At 46.7% G+C, this 14,364-nt stretch overlaps 1 long non-coding RNA gene across 2 annotated transcripts; it reads left to right on the forward strand.

The window, feature by feature from the left end:
• Positions 1-4,664: 4,664 nt before the first annotated feature.
• Positions 4,665-7,453, forward strand: LOC127360633 (uncharacterized). Of its 2 annotated transcripts, XR_007883858.1 has the most exons (4): positions 4,665-4,919; positions 5,299-5,492; positions 5,618-5,710; positions 5,807-7,453. It is a non-coding gene; the product is annotated as an uncharacterized LOC127360633 (long non-coding RNA). The 2 variants fall into 2 exon arrangements; XR_007883857.1 differs by having other exon boundaries at positions 5,299-5,710.
• Positions 7,454-14,364: the final 6,911 nt, after the last annotated feature.

A 14,364-nucleotide genomic window follows, 5' to 3' on the forward strand; every position in this document is an offset into this window, starting at 1 on the left:
GAGTGGATTGGGACAGGTTTGTATGTTGACTGTTTTGGAGTGTCTGAGGTGGTTGGTTGTGTGTAGGCAGGTGTGGGAGTGGTTAGGTTCAGGGTAAGGCTACTGGGAAAGGTGTTATTTGGAGTGATAGACATGTCTGTCATCAGCGTGCCTGCCAGCCAGCCATTTGGAAGCTAGGGTTAGGGTTACCCGATAGGAATAGGGATGAGTGCAACATTAGACATTGGTCTAATGAGCATGTTTCTCCTCACAGGAAGGTTGTAGAGAGTTCAAAGCAGGTTCAATCTGTTCATTTTTTCCTTCCGCTTCTTTGGGTGTCAGTCTCGACTTAGGGTTAGGGTTAGGGTTAGGGTTAGGGTTAGGGTTAGGGTTAGGGTTAGGGTTAGGGTTAGGGTTAGGGTTAGGGTTAGGGGTTAGGGGTTAGGGTTAGGGTTAGGGTTAGGATAATAGGACTGAGTCCTTCCCCTCGTAGCCCGAGGGTTAGGTGGTGCACGGTCCTTCCTCCAGTCCGCTCTCTTTCCCGAATAACTCCTATCACTTGGATTATATCCTCGCTCACGTGAGCGGCCTTGTCGTCTGCCATACCTGACAACATGCCAGTTTGTGTCCTCCTGATATCCCCTCATTCTGATGGGTCTGTTCAGCGTTGTGTGTATGTTTGTACACAACTTTGTGTTAATGATTGACTGGTGAGCGTTGTGTGTAGCAGCTGTACACAACACTAAAATGATGATTGACTGGTGAGCGTTGTATGTTTGTATAAACAACACTTTTTTTATAAATTATGATCCCACAGGTCAGCGTTGTGTGTTTGTGTAAACAACACTTCTTGAATTCTGATCCACAGGTCAGCGTTGTGTGTTCCTGTAAACAACACTTCTTAAATTCTGATCCACAGGTCAGCGTTGTGTGTTTGTGTAAACAACACTTCTTGAATTATGATCCCAAAGGTCAGCGTTGTGTGTTTGTGTAAACAACACTCCTAGAATTATGATTCCAAAGGTAAGCGTTGTGTGTGGCACTAAAACAACACTTAATTGAATGTGTATATCACTGCTGTGTGCCTCCGTGGGCTCTTAAACAGACAGCGTATATGAACAGCAAAACAAGAGCAGAATACTCTAAATCTACACCACAAAAGTGTCCCACTAAAGGGTTAATGAAGCGGTGTATGTAAGTAATTATAGTTGTTTTATTTAATACTATGCTAAGATATATCTATATTAAATGAGAAATTAATTTTGAAATCAAAGCTGAAACTTAAAGAGACAAAAGTGTCTAAAATAAAAAGCTAATTTATTTGTGAATATTCTAATTAATGTGTGCCTGTGCGCAACGTTTCGACCTAAGCGGTCTTCATCAGGCGAAAGGCACACTGTAAAAGAGCAAAATCCTATGCTGAAAAGTTCTGTGCTGTATGACTGGCAGAAGGACTGTCCGTACCAAAGTCTAAGCAAGAATGAGCCCTGTGTGTTCCTCCTCTGGCTTTTATACCCTCCCCCGAACTGGGGCTGGAAGTTCGTGCTGGAAGTTCGTGCTCTGTGCAATTGTGGATTTTTGCTGCTAAATTTTTATGAAGGCTTTTAAAAGTCTAATTTTTGGTCCATTAAATTATTATGTTGATTGTTTATGCTAGGGTGAAAATTGAGATTTTAAATTTAAATTTTTAATGTGAAAATTGAGTATATAGCCTTATCGACTATTTTTTAAGGTGTAATTATTTTTAAACTGATTATTAGCTTTAAATTTTGGAGATCTGAGCATATTTTGGATTCCCGAGTGAGTAAATGGATTTAATTAAGTGCTAATTGTTGTATTAATCATGTTTGAAAGGGTATTTATGCCAAATTGTTGTATTTTAATCATGTAAACGTCCAATTAATAGTGTGAATTTGTTAACCTAAAAGATATTTTAATTAAAGAGCCTATTTGTAATCATGTATACTATTTTATATTTTCAATTGGACTTAATTGAGTGCTATTTGTTGTATTAATCATGTTTGAAAGGGTAATTATGCCAAATTGTTTTAATCTGATCATGTATCCGTCCAATTGAAAGTGTGATTTTGTTTTCCTAAAAGTTATTTTAATTAAGGAGCCTATTTGTAATCATGTAAAACGTATTTTAGATATTTTTGATTGAATTTGAATGTAAAAAATGACTAGAAATAATGTAAATTGGCTCGATCAAGGCCCTAATTCTGGTTTGTTGTGAGGGGTTAGTGGTCCAGGGTTTGGGATGAAGGGGTTAAGGGATTTAGGTTTAGGCAAGGAGGGAAGGGGTTAGGATAATAGGACTGAGTCCTTCCCCTCGTAGCCCGAGGGTTAGGTGGTGCACGGTCCTTCCTCCAGTCCGCTCTCTTTCCCGAATAACTCCTATCACTTGGATTATATCCTCGCTCAGGTGAGCGGCCTTGTCGTCTGCCATACCTGACAACATGCCAGTTTGTGTCATCCTGATATCCCCCTCATTCTGATGGGTCTGTTCAGCGTTGTGTGTATGTTTGTACACAACTTTGTGTTAATGATTGACTGGTGAGCGTTGTGTGTAGCAGCTGTACACAACACTAAAATGATGATTGACTGGTGAGCGTTGTATGTTTGTATAAACAACACTTTTTTTATAAATTATGATCCCACAGGTCAGCGTTGTGTGTTCCTGTAAACAACACTTCTTAAATTCTGATCCACAGGTCAGCGTTGTGTGTTTGTGTAAACAACACTTCTTGAATTATGATCCCAAAGGTCAGCGTTGTGTGTTTGTGTAAACAACACTCCTAGAATTATGATTCCAAAGGTAAGCGTTGTGTGTGGCACTAAAACAACAGGGTTAGGGTTAGGGTTAGGGTTAGGGTTAGGGTTAGGGTTAGGGTTAGGGTTAGGGTTAGGGTTAGGGTTAGGGTTAGGGTTAGGGTTAGGAATAGGGATGAGTGCAACATTAGACATTGGTCTAATGAGCATGTTTCTCCTCACAGGAAGGTTGTAGAGAGTTCAAAGCAGGTTCAATCTGTTCATTTTTTCCTTCCGCTTCTTTGGGTGTCAGTCTCGACTTCCGGTGATAACCGGAAGTGGGCGTAATTCCGGAAATAGAGGTGAAAATCCTTGTATCTCGGCAACCGTAGGTCGTAGAGACTCGGGGACAAGTCCTGCGTGTTCAGAAGGGTCGGATTATGGCAGACGGAGCGCGTTTCCAAGTGTCTGCGACGTTCGGTTCCGGAGTTATTCCCGTTTGAGTGTGTCCATTCATTGCCAATGGGGCGACTGGTTGTTGGAAAATTTCAAAGTGTCAGCCCTAGTATGGGATTTTTCAGAAAGTGTTTAGGAGCACGTTTGGGGCCATTTGGAGTGGATTGGGACAGGTTTGTATGTTGACTGTTTTGGAGTGTCTGAGGTGGTTGGTTGTGTGTAGGCAGGTGTGGGAGTGGTTAGGTTCAGGGTAAGGCTACTGGGAAAGGTGTTATTTGGAGTGATAGACATGTCTGTCATCAGCGTGCCTGCCAGCCAGCCATTTGGAAGCTAGGGTTAGGGTTACCCGATAGGGAATAGGGATGAGTGCAACATTAGACATTGGTCTAATGAGCATGTTTCTCCTCACAGGAAGGTTGTAGAGAGTTCAAAGCAGGTTCAATCTGTTCATTTTTTCCTTCCGCTTCTTTGGGTGTCAGTCTCGACTTCCGGTGATAACCGGAAGTGGGCGTAATTCCGGAAATAGAGGTGAAAATCCTTGTATCTCGGCAACCGTAGGTCGTAGAGACTCGGGGACAAGTCCTGCGTGTTCAGAAGGGTCGGATTATGGCAGACGGAGCGCGTTTCCAAGTGTCTGCGACGTTCGGTTCCGGAGTTATTCCCGTTTGAGTGTGTCCATTCATTGCCAATGGGGCGACTGGTTGTTGGAAAATTTCAAAGTGTCAGCCCTAGTATGGGATTTTTCAGAAAGTGTTTAGGAGCACGTTTGGGGCCATTTGGAGTGGATTGGGACAGGTTTGTATGTTGACTGTTTTGGAGTGCCTGAGGTGGTTTGTTGTGTGTAGGCAGGTGTGGGAGTGGTTAGGTTCAGGGTAAGGCTACTGGGAAAGGTGTTATTTGGAGTGATAGACATGTCTGTCATCAGCGTGCCTGCCAGCCAGCCATTTGGAAGCTAGGGTTAGGGTTACCCGATAGGGAATAGGGATGAGTGCAACATTAGACATTGGTCTAATGAGCATGTTTCTCCTCACAGGAAGGTTGTAGAGAGTTCAAAGCAGGTTCAATCTGTTCATTTTTTCCTTCCGCTTCTTTGGGTGTCAGTCTCGACTTCCGGTGATAACCGGAAGTGGGCGTAATTCCGGAAATAGAGGTGAAAATCCTTGTATCTCGGCAACCGTAGGTCGTAGAGACTCGGGGACAAGTCCTGCGTGTTCAGAAGGGTCGGATTATGGCAGGCGGAGCGCGTTTCCAAGTGTCTGCGACGTTCGGTTCCGGAGTTATTCCCGTTTGAGTGTGTCCATTCATTGTGAATGGGGCGATGGGTTGTTGGAAAATTTCAAAGTGTCAGCCCTAGTATGGGATTTTTCAGAAAGTGTTTAGGAGCACGTTTGGGTTAGGGTTAGGGTTAGGGTTAGGGTTAGGGTTAGGGGTTAGGGTTAGGGGTTAGGGTTAGGGTTAGGGTTAGGGTTAGGGGTTAGGGTTAGGGTTAGGATAGAGGAAGTGGATGAGTCTCGGCACCGCGCAGCGGTGTCGAGGCTCCATGCACGGGCCATCCTGCTCCAGATCAGGAAAGCTCTATTTGGAGTTGAGGCCTTTGGGGTGTAATGTTTCTAATTTCATAATCCAGGTCCTCTCGGCTCGGGTTCTCTGTGTGGCATTCCAGCTAGGGTCCATCTGGATGATCGTGGCCCGGACAGACGACCATCCATGGGCCAGAAAATGGCTGACCAGAGGTGTGTGTGTTTCCCTCCGTCTCTGGATGTTGTACCTGTGCTGGGTGAACCGCTGTAACAGCGTGTTTTTGGTCTCCCCAACATACTGCAAGCCACAAGAGAGACATGAGATGAGGTAAACGCAGTTTTTGGAGTGGGGATTACCACATGCCATGGTCTTATAGACTGTTTTATTAGAGTGGCTGCGTATCCACCTGGCATGTTTGAAAAATTGGCCGTAGCCCCTGGGTGCAGAGGTTGTTAGGGGCTTCATTTTGGCCGAGACCAGGTAATCCTGGAGGTTCTTGTTTTTTCTAAAGGCCGCTATAAACCTGTGGTTGTTCAGGTGTCCTGGCCTAAGGACTTTTTGGTCAAAATTGTGTTTAATTTTCCTACACAGGGTGACCGCTGGCCTGGAATAGGTGGTCACAAAGGGGAGAACCTCTGCCGTGTCTAATGGCCTTGTCTCCAGGAAGGTGCTGAGGGCCTTACGCCGGAAGGAGCGTGAATATCCCCTGGTGGCCAGAGCCCTGAAGAGCGTCTTTGTGGCCGCCATAAAATCACTCTTATGAGTGCATATTCTGTGGAACCGAAGTAATTGGGATTTCAGTATGCCCCTATATGTGTGTTTTGGGTGGTGACTGTTTTTAAAGAGCAGAGCATGGGTGTCTGTTTCCTTGAAGAAGACTTTAATATCTAATTTGTTAGTCTGTTTGAAGTTTGTTCCTTTATAGGTGGTGGTGTCCAAGAAGTCGACTGACGTGGTGCTGGTGGTGGACTTCAGTGTGATGGACGGGTTGTGGTTATTCAGGGTAAGTACAAATTGGTCAAATTCTTCCATGGAGTGGGACCAGATCCCCCAGATATCATCCAGATATCTATAATAATGCAGTGGTTTTTTGTTGCAGGTTGCCAGGGCGGAGGTCTCCCATTCAGCCATGAAAATGTTGGCATACGCCGGTGCAAATTTCTTGCCCATAGCCGTGCCTTTTATTTGCAAATAAAATTTGTTGTCAAATTCAAAATCATTCCTCCTCAGGTTAATGGCAAGGAGTTGTAATAATTCCTTATCTGGTCTTTTTTTATCTGGAAATTTTGTGAAAATATTCTTTATGGCCTGAATGCCTTCATCAATGTCAATATTAGTGTATAAGCTGTCGACGTCCATGGTGAACAGGATGGAGTCGGGGGGGATTTGGAGTTGTTTGACTGTATTAACAAAATGGTAGGTGTCCTTGAGATAGCCCAAATGTTTATTGGAAAGGGGATTGATGTAGTAATCAATAAATTGGGCCGTATAGTAGGTCTCACTATCACAATCGGAGACAATGGGTCTCCCAGGTGGGATTTCGAATGGAACACTCCATTTTGAGGGTTCTTTATGGATCTTGGGTAACAGGTAAAACAATCTGGGCCGGGGGATTGGATTACCCAGCAGGTAGGTGTATTGTTTTTTATTTATGAATTTTTTGTCTAATAATGATTGAATAATTGGTTGCACCATTTTTTTAGTTTCAGGGTAGATAGGTTCCTTTAAGACAGAATAATACTTTGTGTCTGTTAGCTGTCTGTTACCCTCAAATAAATATTGTTCCCTGTCCATCAGTACTACTGCACTGCCTTTATCTGCTGGCTTTATGATGATGTTTTTGTTTTCTTTTAGGTCCTTAAGGGCTTCAATTTCATCTTGGTTGAGATTGTTTTTGATTGGGAGTGGCTGGAAATTGTTTTCAAAATAATTAATGTCAGCTTGGATGAGGTCAGTGATATCTGGTGGCAATTTAGAGAGGGGGGGGCTCCAATCAGATTTTTGGGTAAAGGGGGTGAAAATTACATCTTTTTTGTTTTGAAAATAAACATGGAGTTTGATTCTCCTATGATATTGCTGCAGGTCCCATCTGCTTTGCTCAATGATGTTGCTCTGGCTCCCCCTAGTGGGGATGAAAGAGAGGCCCCTGTCCAGGAGAGTGAACTGGGCCTGGGTTAATTTGAATGTCTGTGATAACACCAGTACATTTTTTGACCCCTCCTGAGAGTGCAGGCTTATGGGGATGAGCATTTTAAATACCCCGTCCAGTGTTCAAACATGTGTTTGGCGGTGGCTTTTGTCCAATGTATGTTATCTGCCCCAGTTTCAAAAGATTTGGAGGGCAGTCTGGGGATGAAGAGGCAGTTTTTTTGAATATGTGCGTTCAGGTGGACCAGGCAGGACTGCTCTTTGAGGGGTAAGTGACGGGAATAATTGATTAAAGGCACCCAAACGGCCGCTTGGGGGAATTTAGCTTCAGCTGCCTCCACTGTGGCTAATAGCTGCTGTGTCAGGATTGTTTTGGATGCAGCGTTTCTGTTGTTTATACCAAAAGAGAGGACCAATTTCTCTAATTTGGTGGAGGTGGTGGCCTTATCAATTAGCGTTTTAGCATGTGCTAATGTCGCTCCTGGGTAGCTGTCAATTTGTAGGTTGGTGCTTTCAAATGGAGGCATTTTGGCCAAGTTAGAGTCTCCAATGAAGGCCCACTCTTTGCCAATGCTGAGGCCCCAATCCTGTATTTTATTCTGTGTGTTAATGTGTTTTGTAGGTCTCCTGGTGTTGGGCATAGGCGCTGGGGTCGGCGCTGTCGGTCTAGGCCGCAGCGTGAGTCTGCTCTGGGTTGCTCTTCTAAGGCTCCTGAATTTAACAGGAGTGGACTGAGCGGTGGAGGCCTCACAAGGGCCTTTATGGGGCTCTCCCCGATCCCCGTCCCCTGAGAGGCAGGTGATGGAGTCTGGGCTGTGGACCACACACGGGTTTAAAGGAGCAACTGTCGGTGTCAGCGCGACTGTTAGCGCTGGGGAGGCTGCTGGCACCGGAGCGGCCAACTGCCCCGGAGCAGCCGCCGGCGCTGGAGCGGCAAGCTGCACCGGAGCAGCCTCCGGCCCCGGAGCAGCCCCCGGCACCGGAGCGGCCTCCGACATCGGAGCAGCCTCCGGCACCGGAGCGGTTAGGGTTAGGGTTAGGGTTAGGGTTAGGGTTAGGGTTAGGAATAGGGATGAGTGCAACATTAGACATTGGTCTAATGAGCATGTTTCTCCTCACAGGAAGGTTGTAGAGAGTTCAAAGCAGGTTCAATCTGTTCATTTTTTTCCTTCCGCTTCTTTGGGTGTCAGTCTCGACTTCCGGTGATAACCGGAAGTGGGCGTAATTCCGGAAATAGAGGTGAAAATCCTTGTATCTCGGCAACCGTAGGTCGTAGAGACTCGGGGACAAGTCCTGCGTGTTCAGAAGGGTCGGATTATGGCAGACGGAGCGCGTTTCCAAGTGTCTGCGACGTTCGGTTCCGGAGTTATTCCCGTTTGAGTGTGTCCATTCATTGTGAATGGGGCGATGGGTTGTTGGAAAATTTCAAAGTGTCAGCCCTAGTATGGGATTTTTCAGAAAGTGTTTAGGAGCACGTTTGGGGCCATTTGGAGTGGATTGGGACAGGTTTGTATGTTGACTGTTTTGGAGTGTCTGAGGTGGTTGGTTGTGTGTAGGCAAGTGTGGGAGTGGTTAGGTTCAGGGTAAGGCTACTGGGAAAGGTGTTATTTGGAGTGATAGACCTGTCAAGAGTGTGCCAGCCAGCCAGCCAGCCAGCCAGCCAGCCAGCCATTTGGAAGCTAGGGTTAGGGTTACCCGATAGGAATAGGGATGAGTGCAACATTAGACATTGGTCTAATGAGCATGTTTCTCCTCACAGGAAGGTTGTAGAGAGTTCAAAGCAGGTTCAATCTGTTCATTTTTTCCTTCCGCTTCTTTGGGTGTCAGTCTCGACTTCCGGTGATAACCGGAAGTGGGCGTAATTCCGGAAATAGAGGTGAAAATCCTTGTATCTCGGCAACCGTAGGTCGTAGAGACTCGGGGACAAGTCCTGCGTGTTCAGAAGGGTCGGATTATGGCAGACGGAGCGCGTTTCCAAGTGTCTGCGACGTTCGGTTCCGGAGTTATTCCCGTTTGAGTGTGTCCATTCATTGTGAATGGGGCGATGGGTTGTTGGAAAATTTCAAAGTGTCAGCCCTAGTATGGGATTTTTCAGAAAGTGTTTAGGAGCACGTTTGGGGCCATTTGGAGTGGATTGGGACAGGTTTGTATGTTGACTGTTTTGGAGTGTCTGAGGTGGTTGGTTGTGTGTAGGCAAGTGTGGGAGTGGTTAGGTTCAGGGTAAGGCTACTGGGAAAGGTGTTATTTGGAGTGATAGACCTGTCAAGAGTGTGCCAGCCAGCCAGCCAGCCAGCCAGCCAGCCAGCCATTTGGAAGCTAGGGTTAGGGTTACCCGATAGGAATAGGGATGAGTGCAACATTAGACATTGGTCTAATGAGCATGTTTCTCCTCACAGGAAGGTTGTAGAGAGTTCAAAGCAGGTTCAATCTGTTCATTTTTTCCTTCCGCTTCTTTGGGTGTCAGTCTCGACTTCCGGTGATAACCGGAAGTGGGCGTAATTCCGGAAATAGAGGTGAAAATCCTTGTATCTCGGCAACCGTAGGTCGTAGAGACTCGGGGACAAGTCCTGCGTGTTCAGAAGGGTCGGATTATGGCAGACGGAGCGCGTTTCCAAGTGTCTGCGACGTTCGGTTCCGGAGTTATTCCCGTTTGAGTGTGTCCATTCATTGCCAATGGGGCGACTGGTTGTTGGAAAATTTCAAAGTGTCAGCCCTAGTATGGGATTTTTCAGAAAGTGTTTAGGAGCACGTTTGGGGCCATTTGGAGTGGATTGGGACAGGTTTGTATGTTGACTGTTTTGGAGTGTCTGAGGTGGTTGGTTGTGTGTAGGCAGGTGTGGGAGTGGTTAGGTTCAGGGTAAGGCTACTGGGAAAGGTGTTATTTGGAGTGATAGACATGTCTGTCATCAGCGTGCCTGCCAGCCAGCCATTTGGAAGCTAGGGTTAGGGTTACCCGATAGGGAATAGGGATGAGTGCAACATTAGACATTGGTCTAATGAGCATGTTTCTCCTCACAGGAAGGTTGTAGAGAGTTCAAAGCAGGTTCAATCTGTTCATTTTTTCCTTCCGCTTCTTTGGGTGTCAGTCTCGACTTCCGGTGATAACCGGAAGTGGGCGTAATTCCGGAAATAGAGGTGAAAATCCTTGTATCTCGGCAACCGTAGGTCGTAGAGACTCGGGGACAAGTCCTGCGTGTTCAGAAGGGTCGGATTATGGCAGACGGAGCGCGTTTCCAAGTGTCTGCGACGTTCGGTTCCGGAGTTATTCCCGTTTGAGTGTGTCCATTCATTGCCAATGGGGCGACTGGTTGTTGGAAAATTTCAAAGTGTCAGCCCTAGTATGGGATTTTTCAGAAAGTGTTTAGGAGCACGTTTGGGGCCATTTGGAGTGGATTGGGACAGGTTTGTATGTTGACTGTTTTGGAGTGTAGGGTTAGGGTTAGGGTTAGGGTTAGGGTTAGGGTTAGGTCTTGGGAAAGAAGACTGTCCCCTGTAGGGAACAGTGGGTGCACTCTCCTTCCACCCTCTTCCTCCCCGGTCCTGAAACGGTTGGCGAGCTCGCCCGCGTCTGCCACCCCGTTGGACCAGGGTCCAATCATCCTCAGGTAAACAACCATGGAAATGGTTGTTGTTTGTTTGTTGTTGTTTGTTTTATGTATTTAAATTTTTGTTAAAAAATAAAAAATAATTTTTTGTAAAATATAAACTATAATTGTTGTCAAAAATAATAATACTAATGAACTAAGGAAGGTGTGTCCCCAGCAACGTTTCGACTGTTTATCAGTCTTCTTCAGGCTAATAGGACACACAAATAACTATAGTGGTCAGTATGGCTGGTGAGCGATGTGAACAGCTCGAGGTCGAAATGAAAGGGTTAGGGTTAGGGTTAGGGTTAGGGTTAGGATAGAGAAAGTGGATGAGTCTCGGCACCGCGCAGCGGTGTCGAGGCTCCATGCACGGGCCATCCTGCTCCAGATCAGGAAAGCTCTTATTTGAGGTTGAGGCCTTTGGGGTGTAATGTTTCTAATTTTCTTATCCATGTCCTTTCAGCTCGGGTTCTCTGTGTGGCGTTCCAGCTGGGGTCCATCTGGATGATCGTGGCCCGGACAGACGACCATCCATGGGCCAGAAAATGGCTGACCAGAGGCGTGTGGGTTTCCCTCCGCCTCTGGATGTTGTAGCGGTGTTGGGTGAACCGCTGTAAGAGCGTGTTTCTGGTCTCGCCCACATACTGTAGGCCGCACATAAGACATGAAATAAGATACACGCAATTTTTGGAGTGTGGATTGCCACATGCCATGGTCTTATGGACTGTTTTATTGACATGGCTGTGGATCCAGGTGGCATGTTTGAAAAATTGGCCATGGCCTCTGGATTTTGAGGTCGATAGGGGCTTAACTTTGGCTGTCACCAGATGGTCCTGGAGGTTTTTGTTTTTCCTATAGGCTGCTATGAACCTGTGGTTATTAAGGAGTCCCGGATCAATGATTTTTTGTTGGAAATTTTCTTTGATTTTTCTGCACAGAGCGATTGCTGGCTTGGAATAGGTGGTGACGAAGGGGAGTACATCCGACGTGTCTACTGGTTTTGTTTCCAGAAAGGTGGTGAGGGCCTTCCGCCGGAAGGAGCGTACATAGCCCCTGGTGGCGAGAGCTCTGAAAAGCGTTTTTGTGGCCGCCATGAAGTCACTTTTGTGTGTGCAGATACGGTGGAAACGGAGTAATTGTGATTTCAAAAGGCCCCTATATGTGTGTTTGGGGTGGTGGCTGGTCTTATAAAGCAGGGCATGGGTGTCTGTTTCTTTGAAGAAAACTTTAATGTCTAATTTGTTTGTATGCTGGAAATTGATCCCCTTGTAGGTGGTGGTATCCAGGAAGGGTTAGGGTTAGGGTTAGGGTTAGGGTTTAGGGTTAGGGTTAGGGTTAGGGTTAGGGTTAGGGTTAGGGTTAGGGTTGGGGTTAGGGTTAGGGTTAGGGTTAGGGTTAGGGGTTAGGGTTAGGGTTAGGGTTAGGAATAGGGATGAGTGCAACATTAGACATTGGTCTAATGAGCATGTTTCTCCTCACAGGAAGGTTGTAGAGAGTTCAAAGCAGGTTCAATCTGTTCATTTTTTCCTTCCGCTTCTTTGGGTGTCAGTCTCGACTTCCGGTGATAACCGGAAGTGGGCGTAATTCCGGAAATAGAGGTGAAAATCCTTGTATCTCGGCAACCGTAGGTCGTAGAGACTCGGGGACAAGTCCTGCGTGTTCAGAAGGGTCGGATTATGGCAGACGGAGCGCGTTTCCAAGTGTCTGCGACGTTCGGTTCCGGAGTTATTCCCGTTTGAGTGTGTCCATTCATTGTGAATGGGGCGATGGGTTGTTGGAAAATTTCAAAGTGTCAGCCCTAGTATGGGATTTTTCAGAAAGTGTTTAGGAGCACGTTTGGGGCCATTTGGAGTGGATTGGGACAGGTTTGTATGTTGACTGTTTTGGAGTGTCTGAGGTGGTTGGTTGTGTGTAGGCAAGTGTGGGAGTGGTTAGGTTCAGGGTAAGGCTACTGGGAAAGGTGTTATTTGGAGTGATAGACCTGTCAAGAGTGTGCCAGCCAGCCAGCCAGCCAGCCAGCCAGCCAGCCATTTGGAAGCTAGGGTTAGGGTTACCCGATAGGAATAGGGATGAGTGCAACATTAGACATTGGTCTAATGAGCATGTTTCTCCTCACAGGAAGGTTGTAGAGAGTTCAAAGCAGGTTCAATCTGTTCATTTTTTCCTTCCGCTTCTTTGGGTGTCAGTCTCGACTTCCGGTGATAACCGGAAGTGGGCGTAATTCCGGAAATAGAGGTGAAAATCCTTGTATCTCGGCAACCGTAGGTCGTAGAGACTCGGGGACAAGTCCTGCGTGTTCAGAAGGGTCGGATTATGGCAGACGGAGCGCGTTTCCAAGTGTCTGCGACGTTCGGTTCCGGAGTTATTCCCGTTTGAGTGTGTCCATTCATTGTGAATGGGGCGATGGGTTGTTGGAAAATTTCAAAGTGTCAGCCCTAGTATGGGATTTTTCAGAAAGTGTTTAGGAGCACGTTTGGGGCCATTTGGAGTGGATTGGGACAGGTTTGTATGTTGACTGTTTTGGAGTGTCTGAGGTGGTTGGTTGTGTGTAGGCAAGTGTGGGAGTGGTTAGGTTCAGGGTAAGGCTACTGGGAAAGGTGTTATTTGGAGTGATAGACCTGTCAAGAGTGTGCCAGCCAGCCAGCCAGCCAGCCAGCCAGCCAGCCATTTGGAAGCTAGGGTTAGGGTTACCCGATAGGAATAGGGATGAGTGCAACATTAGACATTGGTCTAATGAGCATGTTTCTCCTCACAGGAAGGTTGTAGAGAGTTCAAAGCAGGTTCAATCTGTTCATTTTTTCCTTCCGCTTCTTTGGGTGTCAGTCTCGACTTCCGGTGATAACCGGAAGTGGGCGTAATTCCGGAAATAGAGGTGAAAATCCTTGTATCTCGGCAACCGTAGGTCGTAGAGACTCGGGGACAAGTCCTGCGTGTTCAGAAGGGTCGGATTATGGCAGACGGAGCGCGTTTCCAAGTGTCTGCGACGTTCGGTTCCGGAGTTATTCCCGTTTGAGTGTGTCCATTCATTGCCAATGGGGCGACTGGTTGTTGGAAAATTTCAAAGTGTCAGCCCTAGTATGGGATTTTTCAGAAAGTGTTTAGGAGCACGTTTGGGGCCATTTGGAGTGGATTGGGACAGGTTTGTATGTTGACTGTTTTGGAGTGTCTGAGGTGGTTGGTTGTGTGTAGGCAGGTGTGGGAGTGGTTAGGTTCAGGGTAAGGCTACTGGGAAAGGTGTTATTTGGAGTGATAGACATGTCTGTCATCAGCGTGCCTGCCAGCCAGCCATTTGGAAGCTAGGGTTAGGGTTACCCGATAGGGAATAGGGATGAGTGCAACATTAGACATTGGTCTAATGAGCATGTTTCTCCTCACAGGAAGGTTGTAGAGAGTTCAAAGCAGGTTCAATCTGTTCATTTTTTCCTTCCGCTTCTTTGGGTGTCAGTCTCGACTTCCGGTGATAACCGGAAGTGGGCGTAATTCCGGAAATAGAGGTGAAAATCCTTGTATCTCGGCAACCGTAGGTCGTAGAGACTCGGGGACAAGTCCTGCGTGTTCAGAAGGGTCGGATTATGGCAGACGGAGCGCGTTTCCAAGTGTCTGCGACGTTCGGTTCCGGAGTTATTCCCGTTTGAGTGTGTCCATTCATTGCCAATGGGGCGACTGGTTGTTGGAAAATTTCAAAGTGTCAGCCCTAGTATGGGATTTTTCAGAAAGTGTTTAGGAGCACGTTTGGGGCCATTTGGAGTGGATTGGGACAGGTTTGTATGTTGACTGTTTTGGAGTGTAGGGTTAGGGTTAGGGTTAGGGTTAGGGTTAGGGTTAGGGTTAGGTCTTGGGAAAGAAGACTGTCCCCTGTAGGGAACAGTGGGTGCACTCTCCTTCCACCCTCTTCCTCCCCGGTCCTGAAACGGTTGGCGAG

This window comes from Dicentrarchus labrax, unplaced genomic scaffold (genome assembly GCF_905237075.1).
Source record: "Dicentrarchus labrax unplaced genomic scaffold, dlabrax2021, whole genome shotgun sequence".
NCBI classification, from domain to species: Eukaryota; Metazoa; Chordata; class Actinopteri; family Moronidae; genus Dicentrarchus; species Dicentrarchus labrax.